Source organism: Exophiala aquamarina (assembly GCF_000709125.1).
Source record: "Exophiala aquamarina CBS 119918 chromosome Unknown aczIA-supercont1.10, whole genome shotgun sequence".
Lineage (NCBI taxonomy): Eukaryota > Fungi > Ascomycota > Eurotiomycetes > Chaetothyriales > Herpotrichiellaceae > Exophiala > Exophiala aquamarina.
The window spans coordinates 446,806-452,981 of record NW_013550578.1 but is presented as its reverse complement, the minus strand read 5'-3'; positions in this window follow the sequence as shown (position 1 = coordinate 452,981).

Here is a 6,176-nt window from a genome sequence, read left to right as displayed (position 1 = left end):
CCCCTAATAGTTCTTTCTCGAAGTCTAGGTGTCTCCCGTAATTCGTAAAGAATAGTAATATTCCGGTTACTAATATATTATTATTAAAAGCGAATTAAGCTATTAGTAATAGCTCGACCTAATTCCTTTATTAGTAATTTATATAGTATCGTAAGTACTATTCTATCGTTTAATTCGTGCTTTTCGTTTATCTATCTATTTACGGATAGTATAATATAGATATTTTATATTTTATTTCTAATAGGTTAGTTAACGATTACTAAAACTATAAATTAAATAGTTTATTTCTATCTATAATAATAACTTCCGGTATTTCGTGCTACGCGAACACTATTCTTATAATTATATATACTAGTTCCTCTACTATTAATACCTCTTTATATAGTAGTAGGTAAATATATTTTATTAGTATATCGTTTATTATAAGTATACTATTATAGGTTATACTCGTTATAGGTTCTTTCGATAGTAGTAGCTTAACTATAAAGTCTATTACTACTCTTAACTATACCTTATCTATATTTTCCGCTAATTATAATAAGCTATATAGTTTATATCTCGAGTATTTAGCTTTATAGTATATATCGTAATTCTTAACGTATTCTTTAACGTCCTTTCTTAATCCTACCTAGGTAAAATCTCGTATTACTAGTTCGATTATTTTATTAATACCTAGGTATCCTACGCTTTTATTATCGTACCTTACTTATATAATTCTCTATTTTTATTCTAGTATTAAATCTATTTCTAATATTACGAGTATCCTTATTTCTATTTTTCTATATATTAGGTAATTTTCTCTTTTTTCTAGGAGCGCCGCTAGCTTCGGTTCTAGTCCTTTTATATAGTCCGTTCTTCGACTAAGGATATCGGCTATAATATTCTCTACTCCTCGAATATATATAATTTTAAAATCGTAAGAGGCTAAAGTTTTAGCCTATTTAACTTATCTTCTATTAAGTTCTTTAGTTATTATCTAATATATTAGATTCTTATAGTCCGAGTATATTTATACTAGATATTTAGCTCCCTCTAGGTATACTCTCTATATTTTTAGGTATTCTACTACTACGAGTAGTTTCTTATCGTAGACATCGTAGTTTACCTCGGGTCCGCTTAGCTTCCTTAAATAATATACTACTAGATAAAGCTTCCCTTATTCGTCTTTTTATTTAAGGTAGCCTCCTATTACTTTATCTAAGGCGTCTATTTCTACGATTACTTCCTTTTCTAGGTCGAAAATATATAAGATTAGCGCGGACGTTATTCGTCGCTTTAGCTCTTTAAAGATATTCTTATATTTTTTCCTAAAATCGAAGATTATTTCCTTCTTAGTTAAGTTAGTAACTAGTATTACGATTTTTAAGAAATCCTTAATAAACTTCCGGTAATAGTTAATTAATCTATAGAACGCCTATACTTCCTTAACTATCGTTAGTTCTAGTTATTTATTAATAGCTCGGACCTTTTCTTAGTTCGATACGAGTCCTTCCGAAGATATAATATAGTCTAGGAATCTAATACTATTCTTATAGAATTCGTATTTAGATAGCTTAAGTAGGATTTTATTTTCCTTTAGCTTTTCTATTACCTTCTTTATATATTCTACGTATTCTTCGTAAGTCTTTAAGAAGATTAGGATATCGTCGAGGTAGATAATAACGAATATATCTAAATATTCTCTTAGAGCGTTATTTATAAATTCTTAGAACGTTAATAGTATATTAGTAAGTTTAAAAGGTATAACTAGGAATTCGTAGACCCTCTATCTTATTCGGAATACCGTTTTCTATTCTTCTTCGTTAGCTATTCTAATTAGGTAATAGGCGTCCCTAGTATCTAACGCGATAAACTATACTACGCCTAAGAGGCGATCCTATAGCTTATTCTATCGGAGAATAGAATAATAGTCCTTAATAGTTTTATCGTTAAGTAGTCTATAGTTAATATATAGTCGTAGTAATCTATCCTTCTTTATTACGAAGAGTATACTATAAAATATAGATCTATACTTTTCTACTTTTAGTTAGCTCCTTCTTACTAAGCCTTTTACTTCTAGTTTCTCGATATAGTTCTTTAGGAAGTCTTCTTTTTTCTTTAAGAATAATTTTAACTAATCCTTATAATTAAGTACTTCTCCTTCTTTTATAGATATTCTATAATCCTAAGGCTAGTATTCTAGAAGTACTACCTTACCTTCCTTTTCTATAAATAGTTCTCTATATTTCGTATATTCCGGGAGTAGCTCTTCGATATTAGTCTAAGCTAATATTCTACCTCTCGGTCGTATCTATATCGCCTTTACGAAGGAGACCTTTAAAGATAATCGATCTTCTATTTTCGTTTCGTAACTATAATTCGGAAATTCGAATTCTCTTATTTTCTAGTTTATTTAGGAGTTATATTTTTCTAGCTATTCTATTTCTAGTATAGCGTTATATTTTATCGCTATTATATCTAGGGTTATTCTTTCCTAATAGGTTCCTATTATTAGTTCGACTTATCGTAATTCCTTTCTTATCTATTCGTCCTTAAACTCTACTAGCGACCTATCTACTATTATAAGTCGGTATAGTTCTATCTTTACCTTTACGTAGTCTTTTAACCTTTACGCTACGTAGTACGAGACGTAGTTCTCGTTTACTTCGGAGTCTACTATAAGTCGTATAGGAAGGTTCTATAGAACGGCCGTAAGGACTATATATTCCGCTTTTCCTCTATCTAGCTTATATAGAGTCTAAGGCTATTACCGTAGGTAACCTAGCCTTAATAAGTTATCCCTTCCTCGTTTTTTAAATATATATATAGTCTTAGCTCTACTATATAGGTACGTTTATCGTATTTATTTATCGATCGATATACTATCTTACTAATCGGAATCCGAAGTCTATCGGGGCTTATATTCTATAGATATTAGTATAGCTTAAAATACTATTAGTAGCTTCTTTCCGCGTAACTAAAGTAATCGAATAGGTACGTCGAGTTTACTCGTCTATTAATATAAGGTATATCTTCTTTCTTATTCTCTTATATTATATATAAATCCCGTATCGTTAGAGCTTCCGTTCCCTAGATTTTCTTTACGTCTTTCTATTCGAGGTTAACTATAATTCGTTCGTAGGTTAGTCCCTATACGTAGGTATATACTATTAGTACTTAATTATATCCGTAATCCTAGTAGAATAATATATTAATTTCGTTCTATTATTCTTATAGTTTTATTCTAGGATTATAATAGACGTAGAGATATCTTTCGGCTTCGCTATTATATTCTATATATTCGCTATATTTCTAGTACTTTATTATAATTTTAATCTAGTTCCTTATAACCTTAGCTATATAATATTTTTCTTCTTCTTCTAACGATATTTCGGAGTCTTTATCTAATTCTCTAGCGTTTACTTCTTTCTATTCTTCTTCTCTATTATCTAGGTATACTAGTCGTGCTTATACCTCTCTAATTATTTACGCTAGTAGATTATATCGTACTACTTAGCTCCCTACTATATTATATAAATAATAAGAAGCTACCGCTAGGTATTCTAGGTCGTAGTATTCGTTTAGGTTAACTATCCTTCGAGTTAATTATCTTAGCCTACTAGGGTAAAATATTAATTTTTTAATATCGTCTTTAATACTTACCTAGTAGTAGTTAGTAATAAATACTATAAGATAATATTTCGATACTATTACCTTATTCTTTTCTTCTATTAGTATCGCGTCGTCGGGGTAAGTATACGTTATTCTTCGTAGTCTTATTTTTTCGTATTTATTTAACTACTATCGTAATTCTTCCGATTAGTTATCGTTTTCTCCCTCTCTAAATAGGAAAGGAAATGCGTAGTCTACGTAATCGTACGTATAGCTATTTTCTTTATCCTCGTATTTATCCTAGGTATATTTATAGATTATTATATAGATTCTTTCTTTCTTCGGTTATCCTAGGGGATTATACTATATCCCGGGGTTTTCCGCTAGCCCTACTACCTAGTAGTAGGTTCGGATAATTACTAGGTTGGGCTTATTTAGTATAATCTTATTCGCGGGTCCTTTTTCTATTATAGATATATTGTAATAAGGCGGTAGTAGCGTTACCGTCCTAAAACTAAATAGTCCTTACTTAAGCTAAACTAACTATCCTTCCGTATAGGTTACTCCTTTATCTAGTCCTTTAAAGGTCGTAAAGTAAGCTTCTCCGTTATACGTATCGTACGTATATTCGGCTTATAAGGAGTATTTCTAGTCGTTATATTTCTAGATCTATATATATTTTTATTTTCTTCTAGGAGTAGCGCCTAGGTTATAATAGTATAGGGTTTCTCCTTCCCTTCTATCCTAGAAATATATATAGAATTCTATAGAGTTCTTATATTATCGTAATATCTCGTCTATCGGTGCCTATTCGTCTTCCTCTCGCTAAATTTTTAGTTAATATAGTTCTCCGTTTTCCGTATACGTATAGGTATATCTATATTATTAGTATCCTCGGATTCGGTACTTATAGATTAACGCCGTCCTAAACGTTTTCTACGTTACTCTTCTATTTAATACTATAACTCTATTAACTATCTTCTAGAATCTTATTCTAATTATCGTATAGTTATCTATATTTATAAGTATCGTTTCTTTTTCGAAATCGGCTATTATTATAGCTAGAGTTTCCTAGACCCTCTATTCCTATTTTCGAGGCTTTATACTTCCTCTATCCTTATATAGAAACTACTATTTTTCGGTCTTTAAAGCTAAATAGAGTTAGTAGTCGTCCTCGTAGTAGAAATACTATAATTCTTAAGCGTATCTTACGATATTTCTTCTCGTATTATATATTACTTCGCTCTACTATTCTCCCTTTAGAAGTTCGTCGAACTTTTCTTTCTTCTAAGTCTTACGCTTAGGTACCTTAGGTTTCTTAGTCTAATATCTTAACTAGAACTCTTCTTCTAATTACTTAGTATTTAACTTACCTAACTCTCGGGAATTATTCGATTCTCGGTAGTCCTTTCGTACTATTTTACTCTTACCCTCGGTAGGTCTTTAGGTTTCTTTAATAGTATCGGCCTTTTTCGCTATTAAGTCGTCTATACTACCGCTCTATATATTTATTATATATAGTCCTCGAGCGCTTCTCTTTTCTAGGTAATCGCGTATATAGTATTCGGGCTTACTATATTCGTAGTATAGATTTTCCTTCTTTTATCTTTCCTTCTCTCGATCTCGTCCTTCTATAACCTTTCGCCCTATATTCCGGCCTCTACCTAGGCCTATTCGTCGAGCGTTATAACGTTCTATCGCGTTTAGGTCTATAGGGTCTCCGTAGTCTCGTAGGCGTCCCGTATTAGCTCGAGGAGAATATCGATACCTTCGATACCCTCGTCTTTCTAAGCTTCTTTTCTAATTATCTTCTATACGTAGTTCGTATAGTCGGTTATTAAGTTTAATAGCCTTATCTACTATATCTTTATAGGTTTCTAGGCGCTCTATTATTTCCTTCCTAACTTCCTTCTTTAATTTATTATAGAACGTATCCTTAAAGATATTATCGTTCGTATACTCTAGTTCCTTTACTAGTTTCTTAAATTCCGAGTAGTAGTTAGCTATAGATTCTATTTATTTAAGGATATAGATAGTACGAGAGGCTACTATAGCCTTATTAACCGTACTATAGATCTATTTAATTATTACTTCGAACTACGTAAAGTTCCTAAAGTATACCTTAGTCTCGTTATCGGAGTCGGAGGACTCGAGGTAGTTATTCTATACTAGTTTAAACTAATAGAACGCTACCCCTTTAAGATGTATTACCGCGAATATAACCTTATCCTCTACTCTAGTATACTTAGCTAGATTAAGCTTAAAGGTAGTCTTAAGTTATATAAGGAAGTATCCTAGCTTCTCCCTATTTCTATAGAATAGTTCTACTTTAATACTATCCCGAGACGTATTAGTAAGTCCTAGTACGTTAACTATATCTATATTGGAGTCTTCGTCGGAACTACTATCTTAAACGATATTAGTCTTTAAAGAATTATTTAAGGCTACGAGTAGACGTATGCTAGGTAGTAGGGATCTAAGTCGAGATAATCCTACGTTAGATATCTAATACTAATTAAGTAGTAGTTAAAGTATTATAATCCGAGCTATAAGTAGTTCTAACTAAGGTAGGGTTCCTTAATAGA